A 25,467-nucleotide genomic window follows, 5' to 3' on the forward strand; every position below is an offset into this window, starting at 1 on the left:
TTACTTTTAGACTAAAAATGATATTGTTAAACAAGGCCTAAAATCCCGTTTGGGAGTTGTGTTTTTCGTATTTGTTTGTAAAAAATTTATTCATAAATTTTATATGAGAGAATGGCCTGTTTTTGAAAATGGGTTAAAAGTCACTTTTCAACTTTTAATCCATTTTTTCTCTCACAAAAAAAAGTAAATAAATAAAAAATAAGTTAAAAAGTCAAAAAAACCCTAAAAAAATCAACTTTTAACCATTTTCGCAAAACACCCCAATGTTAATTCATTTAGTCTTGAGAATTTTTTTATAAATCAATTAGTTTTGTTATTTTAAAAAGTTGTATTTATTTGATTTGATACCATTTGAGTTTAATTGAATGCCCTTTTGTAATTCATTTTTCTAATTTTCTAATTCGTTTTTAGAATGAGCATAGAAATGTGAAGTGTGAAAGATTCTTTTTGAGATGATTAGTAGCTGAAGTGATGGTTGTGTGTTGTATTAAACTGTTACACTAAATAATTTTTTAGTGCATTACATTAGAGCGTTACATTTGATAAAAGTACACTAAAGAGTTTTTATATGTTACATTGATTGAAATGTTATGTTTGAGAAAAACACATTAAAGAATTTTTTGGGAATGTTACGTTATTAAGTTTGAGAAAATACATTAAGAAATTTTTTAGTGTGTTACATTAGAATGTTACGTTTAGAAAAATACAATAAGGAATTTTTTTGAAGTGTTATGTTTGTGTTTAGTTGGGAGATTTGTGGAGAAATTTAGAAAAGGAAATGGAAAATGTAAGTGAAATATAAATAAAATATACTTATATTTCACCTAATTTCACACACTTTTTCTCTTTTCCTTTTCCAAATCTCCCAACCAAACAAAGCTAATTTCAACATTATGAGAAAACTCATATTTAACCCTCAACACATAACACACGCGTATTTATATGTGGTCATTTATGTAATTCACACTAAAATGAGACCTTTGCAACCATAAGGGAAAAACAAAATAAAGAACCAAACAGTTCATGAGATCATTATTTGAGATTTATAGGTGTTTTACTTTTTTTTCTTTTTAATTTTTTTAACTTTTTTATAAAATGTAAAAAAGTTAATGTATTTGAAAATATATTTTTTTCATTGTATCAAAAAATCATGAATTATTGAGATATTTGACTTTTTAATTTTTTTTTTTCATTAGTTTAATCAAAAAAATTAAGTTGCCAAAGGGGACTAAAGTGGAGATGGAGGGTTATTTGGGGTGTTTTTTCAACTATTCAAGTGTTAAAAAAATCTTCTAAAATTCTGATTGGTTTGTTGTAGATAAGAGAAACTTCCCCGTAGAGAAATGTTGTATAATCAAGATTGACATGGTAGGTGTATCAGGGTCCCACAAGGACAAAATCCCTTTATTTGATTTTGAATAGTCATCAATGTTGATAGGCTTCGTTTGGCATCGTATCTTAGGATTAAAATAGTCATAAAATAATAAAATATATTAAAAAGTTAATAAAATAAAATATTATATTTAAATCATAATTATTTTAATTTTTCTTTTCTAGCAATTAAAAAAATCAAAAAATTTATTCTAAACGAAATTTTTTAGTCTATATTTAAGTCAAAAAATCAACTTACTTCCTAGACGAAGGTTAAAGATCATAGCCATCAATCTTGATCACTTTATTTTGAAAAAAAAAAAACAAATGAAAAAGAAAATTAAAAGTTTATTCATGTTTTTATTTTGGTCTCTGCATTTTTAATTGTTTCAATTTTGCCCTTGCAGCTTGGTTTTTGGCTCAAAATGGTCCAATAGTTAATAGTGGTTAGACATTTGGACGGAAAATCGACGTGTACAAGGCACGCACAAGTCAATTTTGACTTTCTTGAACAATTTTGACTTTCTTGAGTGTTTTTTGATCAATTCAATTTGTTTAATAGATGTTTTATTTAATTTCATTATTTAATAATTATTATTTTTTAAAATAAATTTATTTAAAATTTTAATTAAAAAATAACATATATTTTTATTGATATTTTATTTATTTAATTTTCAAAAATAAATTTATTTAATTGTGTAAAAAATAAAATAAAATAAATTTTTATTTAATCTAGTTAAAAATAATTATAATATTAAAGATATGTTTAATATTGCTATTACTTAGAGCATCTCCAATGGTTGTTGCTATATTAAGGTTGTTATTGCTATAATTTGGCAATGAATAGTGTTATTTTGCCAAATTATAGCAATGGTGCTCCAATGGTCATTTGCTATTTTTGGCAAATCTCAACTAACTTTCCCTCTAACTTTGTAAGTGTTGTTTGGATATAGGTTTTTTGTGATTTTATTTTTGTTTATTTTTTTGTTTTTTGTGACATTTTTTTACCTGTTTGTTAAAAAAATTATATATTTATATTATTCCCAACTAGACAAATATAAAAAATTAAAAAAAATGAAAAATTGGAAAAAAAAAAATTGAAACATATGTTTAAAAAAATAATTTCAATTGAAACATTCGATTGAATAAGAAATTGAAGCATCTGTTTAAAAAAAAAATTATTCCCAACAGTTTTGCTTGAATCATCTGTTTAAAAAAAATTGAAACGTTATTTAATTACGTAATTTTTATACGATACCAGAATAAGAAATAATTTAATAATTTCAATTTTTTAATTACATTATTTAAAAAATAAACATTATTTAAACATTATTTAATTACATTATTTAATTTTTATACGTAAACATTATTTAATTACATTATTTGTAAAAAATAATTTCAAATTTTTTTTTTTAATGTTAAACAAACCAAACAGAGCCCAACAGCTCTTTATTACACCAAAAATAAACATTATATGTTTTGATCAAGACAGATTTTCATCTAGAACAGAAAGGAAACTTCAGAGACAGAGAGAGAGCTTCGGAGAGAGAGACAGAGCTTCGGATCAGAGTGAAGGTCTGGGTGAAGATCTGAGCTTCGGATTAGAGTGAAGATCTGAGTGAAGATCAGAGCTTCGGATAAACTTCGGCTTCGGATCAGATCGGATCAACTGCAGCTTCGGGTAAACTGTTTTCTCTCTTCAACCCTTTTCAGATCGACATCAAATCCAGGTATTTTTCTTTGGATTATTTCAGATTTTAATGGATTATTTGAGAAATTAATGGATTATTTGAGAAATTAATTTCAGATTATTTATGTTCATTCTTCTTCAATATTAGTTCATTCTTGTTCAAGATTATTTCAGAAATTAATGGATTATTCTTGTTCATTCTTGAGAAATTAATTTCAGATTATTAGCCCCCCATCAAATCCAGGTATTTTTGTTCATTCTTGTTCAATATTTTGAAAAATCTGAGAAAGAAAACAGATTTGTTCATTCTTGTTCAATATTTGAGAAATCTGATTTGTTCATTCTTGTTCAATATTATTTGAGAAATCTGTTTTGTTCATTCTTGTTCAATTTTTGATGAATTATTTGAGAAATCTGTTTTGTTCATTTTTTGATGAATTATTATTTGAGAAATCTGTTTTGTTCATTCTTGTTCAATATTTTTATATAAAACTTCATGCATTCTGAAAAATCCCAACTGAAAGGAAAGGGGAGAAGGAGGGAAGAAAGAAAACAGTTTCATTTTTGGTGACTTGGCAAATTTGGCAGCTGCCAAAGTAGTTGCCAAGTTTGGCACTTGATTTGGCAGTTGCCAAATTTGGCAGCTACTATAGCATGCCATTGGAGAAGCAATTTTTGCTCAAGCTGCCATATTATGACTTTAGCAGCTGTTATAGCAATGCATTGGAGATACTCTTAGTAAACAATTAAAAAATGGTAAAATAGCTTTTTGCACATTTATCCTTATCCAATTCGTCCAACCAAACATTAGATTCACTAAAAATAGTTATTTCTAGACATCTAATCCCATGAGAAAATAAACACGAGATACAAATCCAATCCAACCAAATAGTCCGGAGGATTTCATTAAAAAATATATATTAATAAAAAAATATTAATTATAAATTATAAATGTAATTTAATTAAAAATAATAAATTAAAAATTATGGCCTTATAAATTATAAATTATGGCCTTATAAATAAGACAAATAAATTTATAATTTATAAATTATTTTTTTAGTGTTGTTAATTTAAAATTATATATTAATAAAAAATGCAAATTATAAATTATAAATTTAATTTAATTAAAAATAATAAATTAAAAATTATGGCCTTATAAATTATAAATTATGGCCTTATAAATAAGACAAATAAATTTATAATTTATTAGGCCATAATTTATAATTTATTATTTTTAATTAAATTAAATTTATAATTTATAATTTTTATTGACATATAATTTTAAATTAAAAACACTAAAAAAATAATTTATAAATGTCTATTTTTTTGTTAATATATTTATAAATGTCTATTTTAATAATAAATTATTTTTTATTAATAATTTAGTCCGCCAAACCTGGAGTCTGGCTAGACTCCATATCCCTCATATGAGGGATTAAACAATCCTAGGGGAGATTATTTTCATGGGATTATTTTTTTACCAAACTAATTTTTAAAATTTTAATATTCTTCAAAACATGATCTCTAGAACTCAACCAAATAGAGATGTACTGAAATAACCTGTCTATTTACTAAAATATAGTTTTTATTGAAATTTTAGCTAAAACATAATTTATTGACTCAAAATCAACTTATAAAAATTTAATACTAAAAAAACTAATTTATTTAATACATTGCACAAGTCAAAAAGTTAACAATGTATCAAATAAATTAGTTTTTTTTAATATTAAATTTTTATAAGTTGATTTTGAGTCAATAAATTATGTTTTAGCTAAAATTCCAATAAAAACTATATTTTAACAAATAAACAAGTTACTTCATTACACATCTATTTGGTTGAGTTCTAGAAATTATATTTTGAAGAATATTAAAATTTTAAAAATTAGTTTGGTAAAAAAATAAAAAATATATATTATTTTCATCTGATTTTTTATGTTTGGGTAGGAAATAATTTTTAATATTTTTAAATTTTATTTTTGATATTTATTTATATTAAATTAATTTTTAATATTTAAAAAATAATAATTAAAAACTCAACCAAATTGTGCCATGTGAGCAGCATAATACTTTAAACAGTGGGTTTCATCCCGTGCGTGCAAGACATGCGAGGGTTTCCGTCCAAAAAACTAACGGTGGTTAATTATTAGACCATATCGGGCCAAAAACTAAACTGTAAGAGCAAAATTGATGCAATTAGAAGTATATAGACCAAAATGAAACCACGGGTAAACTATAGGGACCATTGCTGTAATTTACCCAAATTAAAATTTAATCTCATAAAATTTTTCCTCCAATTTTTAACACCATTTTTATCTTTTTTGTTATTTTATATTTGTATCAATACAATTTTCTCTTCAATAATTGCTTTACATCTATTATCAATTATCTATTATATATACAATATATTATTACAAAATATTGTAAGGTCTTTGGAATTTAAAAAATGCACGTGTCATGTTGTAATTGGTTCTCCCAACTTTTTAAGTAGTTATTTTCTTTTTAATTAATGAATATAAATCAAATATTAATTCTTTAAAAAAATATATACATGTCATGAAATATATCACTACTTTATCATTTACTTTTTGAATGAAGATACAAAAGAAAAATGCCTAACACCCCCAATGGGGGTCACTGGGGTCTTCTCCCATTGGTCAAAAACTGCTTTCCTTTTTTTTTTTTTTTTTGTTTTCCAGCGAATGAGGGGGTGACACCTCACTGGGGATTGTCAGTGGAGTCACCCCAGTGGGGGTCTGTAGCCCAATATAAAAACTTATCTGATAGTGTCGAACTCACTCTCCATATAAGAGAGTACTTTATCATTTTATTGTCAATTTTTTACTTATTTTTTAGTATAATAGTACATATTAATATTCATATTGAAACTTTAACAATTTTTAAGACTATTTAAGAAATTTTTAATATTTATTTAAAAGTTACATATTACTTTAATATAAAATATATATAATATAAAATTTATTATTTATATTATTTATTCATTTCAAGGGGTGGATGGTAATTATATTGAATAGTAATTAGGGGTTGAGGGGTGTTTTTGAAAAGATGATTAAAAATTAATTTTTTAAACTTTTTTAATATTTTTAATTTTTTTATATAAAAAATAATATAATCTAAAACAAATTAAAAATTGACTTTAAACTTTTTTTTATTGATGTCCTCAAATGGCCCTGAGATTTGGTAAGATTTGAGAAATTATAAGTCATGGGTTGAACATAGGTCCACAAAGTTGTTGATAGGTTTAGTGAATTGGTCTTAATCCCAACCGTTATGCTATGTTTGATTGGGAGATTTGAGGAGAGATTGAAATGAGAAATAAAAAATGAAAAATATAGGTAATATGTAAATAAAGCATGTCTATATTTCACTTAGTTTCACATACCTTTTCTCTTTCTCTTTCTAAATCTCCCTCCAAATTCCCTAACCAAACACAACATTAAAGTCAAAGCCCATTACGGAATGAGATTTGGTAAGATTTTTATTACTTAAATTACCGGACAAAATAAATAAATATATAAAAGGACCTGTGTTCCTTATTATTAATGGTTTATTCAAACAAAATGGTTAGAAAGTACAATTTGAGAAATTATAACCAATTTTTTTACAAAATAAAAAAAATAAAAGGACACGTGCTCCTTATTAATTATGGGTTATTCAAACAAATTGGTTAGAAAATACAATTTTTTTCTTAGTTATATGAGAAATTACAACTTTTGTTTTTTCATATCCCAAGATCCAAACGAGGTATAAAAATCTTGTCCATTGTTTGTTGTCCACCACTATTTGTAATGCATTACAAAATGCATGTTATCTTGGAATTCTTATATTTCTATATTTTCATTAGATCTGCGATTAAAATGCATTAAGAACATCAAATAAGAATTTTGAAACATTAGATTCATGATTGATTTGGAAAGTGGCGCATGCCATTACGTGGACCACTAATGCTATAGTTTATAAATTTATTGTGAAGACCACTAATGCTACAATGATCACTACAAGAAAAAGGAATAAAAAATACAGAAGTTTTTGTGACGGTGTGATTCTCGTCGCATAAAATAATTTTTTGTGACGGTATTTTAAACCGTCGCAAATAAGCATTTTAGCGACGGCGTTTTACCGTCGGCAATAAAACTACACGGATAGTGTGAAAAATACAGAAGTATCAAATGTCGTCGCAAAAATTTTTTTTGTTGAGACGGCATGAGTTGGCTGTCGCAAATAGTGGTTCATTTGCGACGGCAAAATGTCCGTCGCCAAAAAAGCTTATTAAAACGGCGTCAGTTTAGCTCTAATAATTTACCATTTGCGACGGTATAAAATTTACCGTCGCAAAAAGTAAAAAAAAATTTGCCGCTCTTCCCTTTCATCTTGGCGGTCCCATTTGGGTCGAAATCCCTAAATGTTCAAAATCCCCAAACGACGAACGGCGAAATTTTTCCCCCTCTGGACGAGCAACGAACGGCGACCAAGGTAGCGGTGGTGCGGCGACAACGACAACGAGGGCTGGACCGGCAACGACTTTCTCACTCAGAGTATGCTCTCTCTCTCTCTCTCTCTCTCTCTCTAATCATGTGAAGCAGCTTCTCACATTTTATGACAAGGAACTTCTAGATACTATTTTTCTTCTTTGCAGGAAAGTTTGAATATATTGTTTTCTACGAAATGCATTACACTGATTCTCGTGTTTATCATTTTTCCCTTTTTTCATATTAAAAAGGTAAGTTGTTTATAACTTATGATTGTAGCAGCAACATTTCGCTTGCAACGATAGCATTTGGTAAATTGCATATGACTTTGTGCAGGGAGCAAATATTCAAGCGAGCCCACACTCGTTGCTTCCGAGCTCCGTTTCTATCTGATCACCTGCGTGCACAACAGCGGTGAGCTACCCGGCGGTGTGTGGCCGGAAAACCCCTCCGACGATCAAGTTAGCACACACCTGAGGATAGAGAGAATGAGGAGAGAGTGGAGTGTAAGTTTTTCTCTTACCAAATGTTCCGTCCTCCCAGCATGGGGGGCGCAGACTTACTTATATACCTTCTGCGCCCCAAATCTACTCCCAGTGATCTCTCGACACGTGGTTCTGCTATCCTATCTGTCAGCACAAATCTTGCTAAACATCACCTAACCCGACTGCCAGCCCACTCTACTGGGAGCTCGATAGCCGGGCTGAATCTTCTCGGCTGTCGATGGCCATGCTGTGTTTCATGCCCAATTGCTCCAAGAACTGAGATCCTTTCCAGCCATGCTCGGCAGCATTCCGGCGAAACCGACCTTGAGACTGGTCGTACCGGTCAACCAAAGGCCATCCAGCCGGGCTTCTGGCACAAGCTTCTTGGCCGGGCTAACGGTGCGTGGCTTTGACCGAGCAACGCAAGTTGCACGGTTATCACCTGCGCAGACCCAAGTGGCTCAGTCCATCTCTGAGCAACCCCGACTCTGGACGAATCCAAAGTTATCACGGCCTAAGGCACCATTGGGCCTCCAATTTGCTCGGCCTCTAACTCGACCCATATTCGGCTCATAATTCTCCCTCTCAATTGCCCCTTAATTCCGTCCACACAAGCGTTACTGGGATTACCAATTCTAACCGGGGTAACACTTCCCCAGTCCTCGGTTTGCAATACGGTGACCGGGCTACTTGACATACCTGTCTTCAAAACTTGCCCGGTCGATGCCTCGATTCACCATCCTGTCTCTTCAGTACTGACGCCGCCGTCAATAGGGACGCGTGTCGTGGGTTGATTGGCCTTGAGCAGCCAAACATCACGTCTGTTTAGATTCAAATTTTTGGCGGTCTTATTCATCTCTATAAACATATTGAACCTTCTTTCAATTCAACCTTACCGACTCTCTCTCCTCCTTGTCGATCCAGAGCTTCTGCCTTCGCTCGCTTGCCATTGTTGAGTTCGTCTTCGAAGAAGAAGACTTTGCTCTCTCCTGGTAAGTTCTTCGAGCCCTTGTTATTACTGTTTTCGTTTCATATTTTTCTTCTTTATAGCTCCAAATCCGTAGGTTTAGGGCCTCCCCCACCCAAAACCTTCAATGCCCCTTAGTTTCTTCACTATTCTTCAATTTCCCTGATGAACAATGAAGATCTGGGGCGGACCGGGTTCCAGATCTTCATTCGATCCAAAAAATCACTCAGACCGAGCAAATCTTTAGTTTGTCCCAACCTTAGGAGAAACCGGGGTAGCAAAAAGGACTTGCCCGCTCGATCGGGCTAAGCTCTGGTTCGCTCGGCGACCGAGCTCCTTGGCTAACCTTTACGACCGAGGTGGTTTGGCACAATCCACGACCGAGCTCAACTCTAGCTCGTTTTGCGCGACCGCACTCCCACTTACAATTACCCTCCGTTTTCCTGCAGAGTCCAAGGGGACCAAAGACCAATCCTGAGGCTCTCAAGGACCGAGCAGCCATTAATCCCCAACCTGTGCCAAACCACCTCAGCCGAGCTAGATTAGTCAGTCAAACATGGGGAAATTTCGCTTCCTTGTGGACACACCTGCTGCCTTGGCTGCCTTCAAGGAAAAATACGGTATCCCGGCAAACGTCCACATAGAGCTCGCCGAGATGGAAATAACCCCTTGAGGCAGGCTTGACCAATGCCCCTTCACCATGCTGTCAGTAATTGAAGGAGGCCTCCGCTTCCCGGTCAACCCTCTGATGACTGAATTTCTACACCGCACCAGGCTAGCACCCACCCAGGTTTCGACCAACACCTACCAAATAATCAATGGCGTGCACGAGCTAAACAACCGGCTAGGAACAAACTTAGGTTTAGCCGAGATACTACGACAATACACCCTTGGGCACACCGGCGACGGCCTGGCCTATTATTTAAAAATAAGACCGGGCAAAGAGAAGATAGTAACCGGCACCCCGGACAAGGACTTACATGATGATGACTTCTTCTGGGTGTCTGGCAATTATGAAACAGCTGACGTACCGAGCTGGTTCATCAGCAAGAGCTTTGGTTCCACATGTAAGCCGCGCTAATTTGCTCGGTTAAGTCCCTGCCTTCAACATTCTGTACTTACTATTTTTCCTGTTTCTTTTGCAACAATTCAAGCCTTGCAATCCAACTACCAATATCCCAACGTTGAAGCCATCCGAACCGTGCTCTGTTACAGCCACCGGGATTGTAACGAGTTGCTCGGCTACACTCCAACCTATAGATGCTCAGCTCCACGTCGAAGCAAAGTTACAGACTTTCTCCGTGCTCCAACACCTCCTCCGAACCCAACTCTACTGGACGTGCCGCTAATCCGGCTGACCGAAGAACAAGAGATGGCAAAACGAAGCCGCATCTAGAACCTCCTCACAGCAACCTCAGCCGAGATACCGAGCATCACCACCCACTCTCAAGCTGTCGGACAATCCAGCGGCCCCGTGGTCGCCTTGGCATCTCCAGGCGCCGGGCAACCCAGACAAGAAGCTCGCCGAGCTGGCAAAAGGCCTCGCGCAGACCCATCCGCCGAGCTGGTTGCCAAGCTAACCACCGAGCAACCCACTGTCACTATCGACCCAACACCACCTTGGCAACTGCAGCTAAAGCACCGGGGAAAGGACATACCGGCTATCGCTTCCATCAAGGGCGACAAAGAGCACCTGCTCGCCTTTGACTTTTCCAAAGCCCTTCTCCTACCGAGCGACGTGGTCGGCAGCGACCACGTTCTTGACACCCGGTTGGTGAAATCGTCTGTTAAGTCCATGGCCAGGGTAAGTATCAATCTTCTACTGAAATTTTACAAGTGTTTGCGCGGTTTCTTCTCTGATAAAACTTTCTTCTTGCAGGCCATCCAGAAGCAACACTTGGTCATGGAGCGAATCCATCGACTGCGGCAGAAGGCGAATGACACTGCCGGCCAAGTGCAGAGCCTTCAAACTGAGCTGGGCCGAGCAAAATCCTCTCTGCAAATTTCCAATGCTGACAACAATAGGTTGCTCGGCCAGCTTGATGAAGCCGAGAAGAAGAGGGATGAGCTCTAGGCCGAGCTGGATGCGCTTAAGAAGTCAAGGGAGAAGGAGTGCGAGGATGCCAACAACGCCGGCTTCAAGGAAGCCGAGGACAACTATAAGAAGCAGGTCTTCGCTACTCAAGACATTTATTTCAAAGCGGGTTGGAAGTCAGCCTGCGAACATCTCGGTCAAGGTCCTGATACCGATGTGTTTACCGCTCCCCCGGCTGCCTTCTTACCGGTCTACCTCGTGCCCTATGCCAACGACGTCTTCAGCGCGCTGCAAGCTGAGGCCGAGGAAGAGCTTGCCAAAGAAATCGAGGTTAATGCCAAGGAGGGAAGCAGCCAGGAGCAGCCCGGAGAAACTGAGGCCGGTGTCCAAGAGCGAACAACGGTCGACCTGGAAGCAGCTGATGACGAATTCTCCAATCTTTCCCCCCTTGTGTAGTTTTCTGTTTTCTTTCATTTTCTGCTTTGCACATGTAACCGGGCTCTCTGCCTCTCCTTTTGTACTCCTTTTTTCATTAATGAAAAAGATCTAGTTTCACCAAGTGTTTGCACGGTCCTAGAGCTGAGTAACTTCAACCGGACAAAATATGTTGGCAAGACAAATTCCATTAATTAACTCATATAACCGGAATAAATCATCTCGGTAGTACACCCAGAGTTGAGCAAAACTTCAAGTCTTTCAACTGGAATAAACATCTCGGTCGAAAATACCTAAGTTGAGCAAAACATCAAATTTTCAACCGGACTAACCATCTCGGTTGAAAGTGCCTAAGTTGAGCAAAACATCAACTATTTCAACCGGAGTAAACATCTCGGTTGAGAATACCTAAGTTGAACAAAGCATCAACTCCTTCAACCGGAATAAATATCTCGGTTGAGAATACCTAAGTTGAACAAAACATCAACTCCTTCAACCGGAATAAACATCTCGGTTGAGATTACGCAAAACTCAAAGTAACAAAAAATGCTAAGGCAAAGATGAGTCACTTCTATATATTGACAAAAATGAATACTACATGAAGTGTAAGGCAAAAAATTCCTTTGCACAAAAAAGAAAGCAAAAGCTAGAAATAGTACAACTTGAGGTTGGCTGCATTCCATGGTCGGGGTATTCCTCTACCATTCAAGTCCTCCAAGTGATATGCCCCCTTTCCCGCCAGACCGGTTATCTTGTAGGGTCCTTCCCAATTCGCCCCTAGTTTGCCTTCGCCTGGCACTAGGGTATTGCCCATGACCTTCCGCAAGACCCAATCACCCACTTTGAACGGTCTGGGGTGCACGGTTTTGTTGTATTTCCTTGAAAGCTCTTGTTGGTAGGCGGCCACATGGACAAGAGCCTTTTCTCGGCATTCTTCCATTAGGTCCAATTCCAAGGCAATGGCTTCGGCGTTCAGCTCGGGCTCAAAACTTTCACTTCTGAGGGTGGGCATACCAACTTCCAACGGGATGATCGCCTCCATGCCATATGCCAAAGCAAAAGGAGATTCCCCGGTAGATCGCCGGGGGGTTGTTCGGTATGCCCAAAGGACACTAGGGAGTTCCTTGGCCCACTTTCCTTTGGCCTTCTCAAGCCTCTTCTTCAGTCCATCAAGAATGGTCTTGTTCGAAGCCTCGGCTTAACCGTTGGACTGCGGGTAAGCCGGAGTAGAGTTGTAGAATTTGATCTTCAAATCTTCACAGAACCCCCTAAATAGGCGGCCGTCAAATTGGGTGCCGTTATCAGAGATCAGGATTTTGAGGACGCCAAACCGCGTGACCACATTCTGCTAGACGAACCGCTCCACGTCCTTCTCCTTGATTGTTACCAAAGGCTCCGCTTCAACCCATTTGGTGAAGTAGTCTGTGGTCGCGATGAAGAACTTCCGGTTTCCTGGTGCTGTTGGGAGCGGCCCCACTATATCTAGCCCCCACATCGCAAAGGGCCAAGGGCTAGTGAGGGGAAGAAGTTCCCTGGCCGGCTGGTGGATCTGGTGGGCAAACTTCTGACATTTCTCACACTTGTGAACATATTTCTGGGCGTCGGCTTGCATGCACGGCCACCAGTATCCTTGCGAAATAGCTCGGTAGGCCAAGGACCTGCCCCCTATATGACTGCCACAGATGCCTTCGTGAATTTCGAAAAGGAAGGCTTCTACGCTGCTCGAGTGCACACACTTCAGGTAGGGACCGATGAAAGACTTCTTGTATAAAGTGCTTGATGGAGAGAGCCAAAACCGCTCGGACTTCACCCGCACTTTATGCGCTTCCTTCTTGTCGGCTGGAAGGGTCCATTCTCTGAGAAAGAGGATTATGGGATCCATCCAAGAAGGACCTAGATCGGCGCAGAGTACTTCTGTCTGCCGGGCCTCCTCAATGCTGGGCCTCGGAAGGAATTCAAGCAAAAGACAGTTGGGAGATGTGCTGTCGACCATAGAAGCAAGGCCGGCCAACTCATTCGCTTGGCCGTTTTCTTCTCGGCCAATCTGTTGGACCCTGATCGCCTGAAATCGCTTGATGTGGTCTCTGACCAGAGCTTGGTACTTCATCATTCTATCATCCTTTGCCTCGTAAACCCCAGAAACTTGGTTAACCACAAGCTGGGAATCACTGTAAACCATTAGTTCGGATGCTTGCATCTAAAGCGCGCTCTTGAGACCGGCCAATAGTGCCTCGTACTCGGCCTCATTGTTGGATGCTGGAAAGCCAAGGGTGATAGACTGTTCAATAGTTAGTTCGTCTGGCGAAATCAGAACTATACCCAGCCCGTCACCGTGACGGTTCGAGGCTCTATCAACAAAAAGTTTCCACATTTCGCCGACAAAGAGCTTCTAACACTCTGAGGGGTCCTGAGAAGCTTGAAGGTTGATGGGATCACGGTTGCTCTGTTGTTCGGCTTCCGGTCGTATGCTGAGCGGTCCCACTTCAGCCCCCCTTGGCGATTTGGCGCCGAACTCAGCAAGTTGATCCATAATGCTTAAGTCCGTAGGCGAATCGCCAGGTTGCGGTATTACGCTGGCCGCAGGCTCTGTGCTGAGCGGTTCCAGTTCTTCCCTCCTCGGTGATGTGGCGTCGGACAAAGCGGGTTGGTCAGTGATAGCCAACTGCGTCATCGCATCACCGGGCTGTAGTATCGTATGAACTGGAGGGGCTTTGACGGGGCGCGCAAGTTCCGCGTCGCCTATGCCGCCAAGCTGGGGTATTTCGGTCGAGCTTGCATTCACCTCTTCATCTGCCACGACAATATCGACTGGGCAGACCGGATGAGTTCCAGGTGAGAATTCAGCAACGAAGTCGGCCAGAGTCTGTGCTTTTATGGCTGTGCGCGGCTGGAACTTCACATCAAACTGTCCCAATTCGACCGCCACTTAAGACTCCGACCAGAGAAGTCTGCCCGTTCGAACAAAGCTTTCAGAGGGAACTCGGTCAAGACGATGATGGTATGGGCATGGAAATAGTGTGCCAACTTCCTTGAAGCCATCATCAAAGCTAACGCAAGTTTTTCCAGCGGCAAGTACCTCGACTCTGCCGGTAGCAAGGTTTTGCTGACGTAGAAGATGGGTAGATGTTTGATTCCTTCCAACCGGACTAGCACTGCACTGACTGCATGTTGCGAGACAGCCAGATAAAGGAAAAGTTCTTCTCCGGGCTCCAGTGTGACCAACAACGGTGTTGAAGACAAATACTCCTTGAGCTCGGCCAAAGCCCGGTCACACTCTTCATCCCATGAGAACTTTGATTTCAGGCCTTGAAAAAAAGGGCGGCAGCGATCTGATGACCGGCTTATAAATCGGTTAAGCGCGGCGGCCATTCCGGCCAGATGCTGCACATCTTTAGCCGAACTAGGCTGTTTTAACTCTTGCACGGCTCGGATTTGTGTAGGGTCTACTTCGATGCCTCAGTTCGTGACTAGGAAACCCAAAAATTTTCCGGATCCCACGACGAAGGCACACTTAGACGCATTCAGGCGTAGCTTGTGCTTTTTGAGAATGGCGAACATCTCGACCAAATCGGACAAATGGTCTGCTTGATGCCGGCTCTTAACCACCATATCATCAATATAAGCCTCCATTGTCCGGCCTAGCAGAGGAGCAAACATCTTGGTCACCATCCGTTGAAAAGTTGCCCCGACGTTCTTCAAACCAAAAGGCATGACTCTGTAGCAGAAGAGTCCCCTTGGTGTTGTAAATGATGTGATCTCTCGGTCGGGCCCATGCATGGCAATCTGATGGTAGCCGCGGTAGACGTCCAAGAAACTGAGCCTGTTATGTCCAGCCGTTAAGTCCACAAGCTGGTCTATTCTAGGCAGAGGGAAGCTGTCTTTCGGACAAGCTCGGTTGATGGTCTTGTAGTCAACGCAAACTCGCCACTTCCCATTCTTCTTGGACACCACGACCGTGTTTGAAATCCACCGAGGGTAATGCACTTCCTAAATTGCTCGCGCCTCAAGCAAGTTCTTTACTTCCTCAGTAACTACCTCGGCGTGATGCAGCGCCGATCTCCTTGTACGCTGAATGACCAGCTTTGCTCCGGGGAAGACATTGAGATGATGGCATATAAAACTCGGATCGAGACCGGGCATGTCGTAAGGTGACCATGCAAAGACTTCGATGTTGGCCATCAAAAACTCAACCATGTCGGTCCATTCTTGGGCTGTAAGGCTTGAGCCGAGCGAGAAGAACTTGTCCGGATGCTCTGTATCAATGCGCACTTCCATCAACTCCTCGACAGCTTTGTCCTCGGCCTTGGTGCCCATGTCGTCAAGGACTCCCCGGTCTTCGGGTCCCTCAATCATTTGAACGAAGCCTTTGGCAGCTCGGCTCCCGTTGACCTCCACGAAGCATTGCTTCGACATGACTTGATTGCCCCAAACCTCCTCGATTGCCCCCATAACCGATGGGAATCTCACCACCTGGTGGTAGGTTGACACTACGGCTTGCATAGCGTGAAGCCATCCCCTTCCAAGGATCAAATTATAAGTGGACGGCAACTGCAACACCCAAAACTCCACTTGTTTAACCACGGATCTCGCTTTGACCGACAGGATAATCTTTTCCAAAGGCCACTCCGGTTGTGAATTGAAACCAACCAGTGGCGAAGTTGCCGGGGCCAAATCTGTATCCCGGAGCTTGAGCTGTTTAAAAGCGTCGTAGTACATGATCTCGACCGAGCTTCCCTGATCGATCAAGATCCGTTTGACATCAAATTCTTTGACGCGGAGTGTAACCACTAGGGCATCGTTGTGCGGCGTCTGAATGCGCTCCAGGTCTCTTGAGGAGAAATTGATTACATCTTTCACTTCAGTCTTCCCCCTCTTGATCGCAGGCTGAACCGACAAAACTTCCCTCATGTGTTCTGCCTTCTTGATCATACCTCGGAGCTCGCATACGCGCGCCGGTTCCACTATGCCGTGGATGACATTAACAACCCCTTGTGAAGGCGTAACTCGGTCATCCAGTCCCCGCGAGTCAACCGGAGTTTGATTGGCCTTTACACCGCCATCAATGTAAAGGTCCAAGTGTCCGGCTGCGACCAGCTCTTCCAAGTGTTGCCTTAAAGGCAAACAATCCTCGGTCCGATGGCCTCGCTCCCGGTGAAACGTGCAACGGTACCGCGGATTGAAGCCCTTCTGTCCATCGCCTAACTTAGCAGGAAACCGGACATACTCCTCGTCATGGATTTCACTAAGTATGCGATAGATTGGAATCTTAAAGACCGTGGTGATTCCTGTCCTTACTTTCAACCTTCTGTTTGCATCGGCTACGTCATCTCGGGGGTAGTCATCTCGGTCATTGCGACGCCCCCTACCCCGGTTTTTGCGATTAGTGCCACGGTCCGATTCCTCAGCGCGGTCGTTGGATTGGCCGGACTCCTGCCCGAGCGCGTGCACCTTGCCAGCTGACCGCTTGTCTGTTGCTACCGGAGTTGCCTTCACGGTAGATGCTGACGCATCATCCTCCACCCGGATGTGCTCATTGATGCACTGCATTAGTTGGCCCATAGATGTCGACTGGTACATGGTAAGTGAGTCCCGCAGTCTATGTCCGACCGGGAGACCACGCTTGTATTGTGTGATTGCAAGGTTGGCCAGGCAATCCAGGATCTCGCTGAAGGTCTCCCAATATCTGGAGTTGTATGCCTTCAATGTGTCGCACGGTTCCATCTTAACACTCAGGAGGTGATCAACTTCCTTTGGTGTTTTGGTGTTGGTTTTGAAGCGCGTCACAAAGGCTTCAGCCAACTGCTGCCACCTTTCAATGCTCCTTTCCGGCAACCTCTCGAACCATTTCAAACCCAGCTCGCCCAAACTCGACGCGAAGATCAAGCATATAAGAGCGTCATTCCGCCCATGTCCAGCCATGACCTGTCGGAAATGACGTACATGCATATACAGGTCGGTTTTTCCGTCATAGAGCGTGAACTTTGGCTGGTGGAAGCTCGCCGGAAGCGGTGCGGTCTCTATATCCACGGAGAATGGAGTGGCACTCTGCCTTGCCAAGTCTGTATCTATAAGGAGAGGCGCGGCTGGGCAGGGTAGAGGCATTCCGACCTCCTCGCTGGCGTGAAGCCCATAGGATAGCCGCTGGAGCGCCGGCACCCTTTGAGCCTCCCGCTGGCGAGCCCGTTCCTTCAAAACTGCCCGCAAATCCTCTGAATGAGTAGAATAAGAATACCTCGACGTCGTCGCTGGACATGAGGGTCGATAGGTGCTGTCTTGCGCGCTAGACTTCTCTTCGTGCACGTCGGAATCTGCAACCTTGTAACTTCTGGTGATAGAAATGGAAGGAGTGTGCCGATGACTCTGACTGCCTAAACGGCGGGGTTGGGTGCGCTCACTGTGGTCTCCCTCTCCAGCTACACCCTTTCCTTTGACATGCCGCTTCAGCTCCTCCATCTCCGCCGCCATTCGCCGGATGACGGCGTCCTGGTCTCTTAACTTGTGTTCCAGACGTCTGGCATGTGATTCTCTCCGCCGCCGATGACCATCTAGACTCCGTGAATGACCATAACTTCTTCCGCGCTTATCCCGCGCATCTCTTGAATGTCCTTCTAGAGAAATCTCCAGGTCCGCCATCAGAGGAATGATGGTGGGACGCCCTTCTCTCCGTCTGCCCGACTCTGGGGTAACTCCGTCGACGGCGGACAGCGGAATGTCCTCGATGTTCGCCATGGATGGCGATCGGATGAGCTTGGAAGACAAGGTTTTGTCTGTCGAATTCCCACAGACGGTGCCAATTGTGCGGGAAGCAAATATTCAGGCGAGCCCGCACTCCTTGCTTCCGAGCTCCGTTTCTATCCGATCACCTGCGTGCACAACAGCGGTGAGCTACCCGGCGGTGTGTGACCGAAAAACCCCTCCGACGATCAAGTTAGCACACACTTGAGGATAGAGAGAATGAGGAGAGAGTGGAGTGTAAGTTTTTCTCTTACCAAATGTTCCGTCCTCCCAGCATGGGGGGGCGTAGACTTGCTTATATACCTTCTGCGCCCCAAATCTACTCCCAGTGATCTCTCGACACGTGGTTCTGCTATCCCATCTGTCAGCACAGATCCTGCTGAACATCACCTAACCCGACTGTCAGCCCACTCTACTGGGAGCTCGGCAGCCGGGTTGAAACTTCTCGGCTATCGACGGCCATGCTGTGTTTCATGCCCAATTGCTCCAAGAACTGAGATCCTTTCCAGTCATGCTTGGCAGCATTCCGGCGAAAGCCGACCTTGAGACTGGTCGTACCGGTCAACCAAAGGCCATCCAGCCGGGCTTCTAGCACAAGCTTCTTGGCCGGGCTAACGGTGCGTGCCTTTGACCGAGCAACGCAAGTTGCATGGTTATCACCTGCGCAGACCCAAGTGGCTCGGTCCATCTCTGAGCAACCCCGACTCCGGGCGAATCCAAAGTTATCGCGACCCAAGGCACCATTGGACCTCCAATTTGCTCGGCCTCTAACTCGGCCCATATCCGGCTCATAATTCTCCCTCTTAGACTTCAAGCTAGGATTAATTGAACCCTACAAACCAGATCACTGTTTGATTGATTCTGGATCTAACTAGAACATGACACATTGAACTAGGGAAATTGAAAAGTAACATGAGGGGAGGGGGTAGAAAAAAAATCATTAAGACATACTTAAGTAAACCTTGGCATAGAGATATTTATAAGAATGAATATAACATTTTTAAATTTATAAAATTTATTAGAATGACAAAGGAGGATGTGAAACACTGACAATGTATCATGCTTTAAAAGAGAAAAGAAAGAATGAAGCACTTTTTTTTTTTTTCTTTCTAATCTTTGTGCATAACTGATAAAATTCTGGAAAAAAATATGTGAAGATAGTTTGAGGATAAGTCAAAAATGAGAACAATGAAAGAAATTATACTGCACCTTATTCTGATATATATATATATATATATATATGAAAGTGCTTTATCATTTTTGGGAGTCTTGGGTTTATTGTCTAAAGCACTAATGTAGTGGCTGATAAAATTTTACATTGTTAGTGCCAAATCCAAAAATAACATTCATTTTTGTTGTGCACTTGTCAATATTGCTATGTAAGAAAACCAAACAATGGAGAGAAAGTTAGGCCTGATGGGGAGCATAAACTTGTGGATCTCTTTATGCGCTAAATTCTTTTAGAAAAAAAAAAATCAATTTTATTTCAAGGAACACTAACTGCAATATTAATTAGTAATGTCAAAGCCAAATCAATTTAGTTTAGCTGTGAGGAAGAGCATTCATCCACAATAAGAATAAGCAATCACATGCATAGGAGACAATGATTTGCGGTGGAAAAAACTCTCAAATAGAGAAGGTTTTAAACCCACTGTGACATAATTCACTAGCTTACGCAAAAAACCCAAGTTAGAAGTTCTGAACTGGCACAAAATGTAGATCATCAAGTAGACAATCCCCCTTTCAAAGTCATGGAATGTAAGATCATACTGTTCATTCTTTGATTACAGTTACTCTGAATCTGCCAAGTAATCATTTATATGCCCCAAAATGGTAGTTCTCTACTCACAAAGCATATTTGACATGGACAAATTTTAGTATAACAATACTACGTAAGAGTATTTCTTTATGGACCATTGTTTTATATATGCCATTAAGTTTATGGCAACAGTCTTGACGTGCATGAAATTAACATATCATTGGATCTAAAGTCAAAAAATAGGTGCCAGGGTTGCATGTTACTTTTCCTTAATAAAGTCAGTTGCATCACTCTAATAAATTCTCCTTTCAATGCTTGTCTATTACATCTCCATCTATAATTTTCCACTTTTATGTCTAGTTTTTCCAATTTCTCTTGAACTTGTGATTCATCTTGCATTGAACTCCGTTTTCTCTTACAAATTTTGAATTTATAATGAAAGTATGTTACTTGGTGTTTTGCAACATTTTTTTGTCTCACGTGTTATTGTATAACTAGTTCCTTAAGAAACTTGAATTCGAAGTGTTAATGCCCTAAAATCACCAAACGGCGTCAGTTTAGCACGAAACTTGGCACACACGACCGCCTAGGCATGAGACACTTGTGGGAGAAGACGGGCTCGAATCGGGTTCCCGGTTTGGGAGTTAGAATCGGATTTCACTTTAGGCAAACTAGATCCTTAAGAAATTTGAATTCGAGGTGTTAATGCCCCAAAATCACCAAATGGCGTCGGTTTAGCACAAAACTTGGCACACACGACCGCCTAAGCACAATAGACTTGTGGGAGAAGACGGGGCTCGAATCGGGTTCCCGGTTTGGGAGTTAGAGTCGGATTTCGGTCTAGTCAAAATTATTTACTAAACTATCTTTGTAATTATAAAGTAGTTAATTTTTTGATATTTTTCTGTAATTAAAATATTAACACCATTATATTGTTATTAATTATTTTTATTTTGTTATTTTCAGATATTTCCTGAGTAGCAGTTTGCTTCTTGTGGAATGCGGACGTGTAAAGATTATGACCAACTTTTATTTTTGTAACCCACGAAAGAATCAAGACGAAAACTTTTGGTTTTGATTTTGATTTATGTTATTTAAATTTGTGAACAACATTATGTATGTATTATGCGACATTATGTAGTGGCATAATTTTTATTGTTATGAATTTTTATTTATGTGTTGTTATTATGAATGGAAGAACATTATGAATTTTCATCATGTGCCAACTTTTGTTTATGTATGTATTTATATTATTATGCAATTATCGGTTTTTTTTTTAGTTATTTTGCATTTAATATAGGTTATTTTCATATTTTTAATAATTTTAATACAGGTTTTTTTTTTTTAATTTTTTTTGAGACGACAGAACACCCCGTCTCAAAAAAAAAAATTGAGCCAGGCTTTTTGTGACAGCACCTATACTGTCACAAAAGGTAGGGAATTGAATTGAGGAATAAGGCCTTTAGCGACGGTATCATTGCCGTCGACAATAGTCATTAGCGACGGCTCAGGTTGCTGTCTCAAATACACTTTTAGCGACGGTATTTTTGCCGTCACAAAAAACCCTTTTAGCGACGGCAATGCTATTCCGTCGCAAAAAACTCAGATTTTCATCCATTATTGGCGACAGAAATTTGCCATCGCAAAAAAGGCATTTTCCCGTTGCAAAAACAAAGGCGACGGCACTTTGCCGTCGCTAAAACCCTTTTGCAACTCCTTTTGTTGCGACCCCCACTTGCCGTCGCAAAAAGTCATTTTACCGTCACAAAAACATTTTGAGACGGCGTTTGGCGTATTTGCGACGGCGTTTTGCCGTCGCAAAAAATAATTTTTTTTGTAGTGATCACCTGTTTTAATCATCTTATTTTATCATATAATTGTCAACATTGCATTAAAAATTTAAAGAACAATATTTTGTTAAAATTTAAAATGATGAGTATAATAATGTGGTTTAAAATATAATATATATATAATATTATTGGTGAAACACATGAACCAAAACATGAAGATTTCATACACATAATTGAGAGAGAGAGAGAGAGAGAGCCCCTTCAAGCATGGGGCAACCTCATCATAAATATTCATATCATATACATTTTGTTCATCATTTAGAAGGAGATATTTGAGGGCTCAGAAATGATTTTATTATTTTCTGATATTAGATGCATTGTTTTGATTGACACATCAGGGGTCCATGCCAATAAATAAAAAGAGTTTCAACATTGATCACAGGTTTGTATTGTGTATGCCTCGTCAACGCAACATCTGTATAGGATACCATAATTATCTAGTTTGATATAATTATTCTCATATTTGTAATTATTTTCCTGCCAATTGTCAAAAAAAGAAAGAAATAAATATATAAAAAGACTATGGAGCGCTTTCTTTAATGGATAAATTACACTTTTGTTTCCTTTAAGTTTCATAATTTTCTCACTTTAATCCTTGAAGTATTGTTTTTCTCCTTTGGTCCTTTAACATTTTTGTTATTATTTTATTTTTTTTAGAGGGGTTAAATTTACTTCCAAAATTAACTCCTGTCTAATTTTGAACGAAAATTGCCATGTTGGCAGCCATGCGGTGCCACGGGGCATAAAATTAGAAATTTACATTTTTTTCCATTAAGTTTCACAATTTTATTTACTTTGGCACTTAAAATAATATTTTGACCCCTAACATTTGTAATATTTCTCAATTTACCCACAAAAGCCAACTTCCATTCAATTTTAAGTTCCAAAATCCAAAACTTGAACACAAAATCCAAACCTAAAATCCAAAAGTCGAAACTCAAACCCAAATTCCAACTCTCTCTCTCTCTCTCTCTCTATTGCCCCTCCCCTTACCATCTCACCCTTGCATCATGACCACCTTTCACAAACACCCAAGTTCCTCCACCACAATAACACTGCATTTTCGTTTTTAGGTTTTAGGTTTGAATTTTGAAATTTGGGTATTAAAAGTGCAATATATATATATATATATATATGGGGAGGAAATATTCGACACCACCCATACTCCTCGCGTCCAAGCCGCGCCTTCCTCCGATCGTCCTGCGAACACAACGAAGGTGAGCTACCCGGCGGTGTGTTACCGAAAAACCCCTCTAACGGTCAAGTTAGCACACACTCAGAGAGAGAAGAGAAGGCAATATGCAAGAGTCTCTCTCACCAGCAGATGTTCCATCCTCAGCATGGGGGGCACAGTCACGTTTATATACTTTCTGCGCTCACCTCGGCGTCTATTCGCCCATTGGCACGTGGACCTACCCTCCTATCACACTCTCCCATGTGTCAGCGCAAATTCAGCTAAACACCACCTAATCAAACCGCCAAACGGTGTTGGCGCGAATAGGCAGCCCGACGGCGCTAACCCAGCCTTCTACGACCGTATTACTCTACGAGACAAACAGTGCTCCTAATCGAGATCCATTATGACCGAGCTCAGTTGCCCTCCGTTATGACCGAGCTCCTGCTCGGTTGGGCCGATTTGCGGAGGACCTTATTCGCCGAGCTAAACGAGCGAACAATAGAAACCGGGCAAATAGAGAATCACCTCGGCAAGGTCTAGATTTTAACCAAGCAAACTCCCCATGGAACGGCCTAGCCCAGCTCGGCCCAAACACGCTCGGACCACTTGCAACCCGGCCATTTCTATGGCCCAAAGCCAGATTATGAAATCTCCCTCTCAATTGCCCCTTAATTCTGTCCGCGCTAGCGTGACTGGGATTGCATGCTCCGGCTGGGGTCATTCCTCTGCCCGACCTTACGCCGTAAAACATAAACCGCGTTAAGCCACATGTTCGGTTTCTTGATTTGCTCGGTCGGCGCCTCGACTTACCAACCCGCCCTTTCAGTACTGACGCCGCCATCATTACAGACACGCGTCATTCATTCATTGACCTTGAACAACCAACCCAGCCGCCTCCCGCTGCCTCTTCACATTCAAATTTTGGCGCTTATCTTTCCCTACTTATAACCATTGTCCCTCATCTAATTTTCCTTCTTGTTCTGTTTGTCTTCACCTACAAAACCACCTTGCGATCAAGAGTTCCCACTCCCACCCATCCTATTGAGATCAGAGAATCCACGCGAGCACATTTCACACCTTCGCCGTCCCTGAGAGCCCCATCCCACTACTTCAAGCCATTGTCTGAGCCCTAGCCTGTAAGTCTTCGACTCCCCTCTGCTTTTCCTCTATTACTCATGTTCTTACTGTACAACTGGGCCTGTGATTGTCATAGTTGAGTCTAGGGCATGGTAACAGTAGGTTTTAGGACTTCGAATGTAGTTAACTTAGGATGTAGCCCCTAAAAACCACCTTTGTCCCTTCTCTCTTAACTGTTCATCAACTTCTATGATGAACACGCGAGGATTTGGCGCAGACCGGGCTCCAGGTCTTCATTTGATCCCAAAAAATACAAAAACCGAGCAACTTGCAATTTGTGAGACTTTGGTGGAAACCAAGCTGAAAGAACGTGAGGCTGCTCGATCGGGCTAATATCTAGTCCGCTTGAGCGACCAAGCTACCGAGTAATGTCGCATACCCAGTGTCCAGGCTAAAGCCGAGCTCGTTTGCGCGACCGCGCTATCACTTATACTTGCCTTTTACTGCAAAGTCCTAGGAGACCAGACACCAGCACCAGGGCTCTCAAACGTCGAGCAGCCATCGCACGAAACTCTGCCAAACCAACATAACCGAGCTGAAACTAGCCGGCTTCACATGGAGCGTTACCGCTTCCTAGTTGACACGCGGGGGCACACTAGCCATGTTCCGGGAGGAATATGGCGTCCCCACAGACGTCCATCTTGAGCTTGGTATAGAGGAAACCACCCCACGGGGCAGGCTGGACCAATGCCCCTTCACCGTGCTGTCCATAGTCGAAGGAGTCTTATGTTTCCCGGTTCAGCCTCTAATGTGTGAGTTCCTGAGGCGTACCGAGCTAGCGCCAACACAAGTTTTAACAAACACCTTCAGAATAATAAACGGGGTAACCGAGCTGAACAACCGGCTTGGCCTGAACCTAGGATTGGCCGAGATTTTACGCCAATCCATCCTCAGGCATACAACCAACGGGTTTAATTACTATTTAAAGATTAGACCAGGTAAGGAAAAGCTTGCAACCGACACCCCAGATAAAAATATGTATGATGATGATTTTTTTTGGGTATCTGGGAATTATGAAACGGCCAATGTGCCCGGCTGGAACATTAGCAAGAACTTCGGTTCGACATGTAAGCCGTGTTCACTGACAGGTCAAATTATTTTTCTTTACTTTTTTGTACTAATGGCTTTTTTTCCTTGCAGATATTGAGGCCTTGCAAGCGAATTACTTCAACCCAAACGAGGCTACCATCAGAACCGCGTTACGGTATCGTCACCAAGATTGTCGTGACCTTCTCGGTTACGTACCGAGCTACCGCTACTCGGCTCCCCACAGAAGTAGAGTCACAGACTTTTTACAAGTACCATCCTCACCGCTTGATCCAACACTACCGGACGTGCC

General features: G+C 40.7%; 1 long non-coding RNA gene across 1 annotated transcript; it reads left to right on the forward strand.

Annotated features, from left to right (window-relative positions):
* The first annotated feature begins 2,852 nt into the window (after positions 1 to 2,852).
* Positions 2,853 to 21,182, forward strand: LOC145798811 (uncharacterized). Its single transcript, XR_014340458.1, has 2 exons — positions 2,853 to 3,101; positions 20,931 to 21,182. It is a non-coding gene; the product is annotated as an uncharacterized LOC145798811 (long non-coding RNA).
* Positions 21,183 to 25,467: the final 4,285 nt, after the last annotated feature.

This window comes from Camellia sinensis, chromosome 9 (genome assembly GCF_055761805.1).
Source record: "Camellia sinensis isolate YWXY chromosome 9, ASM5576180v1, whole genome shotgun sequence".
NCBI lineage: Eukaryota > Viridiplantae > Streptophyta > Magnoliopsida > Ericales > Theaceae > Camellia > Camellia sinensis.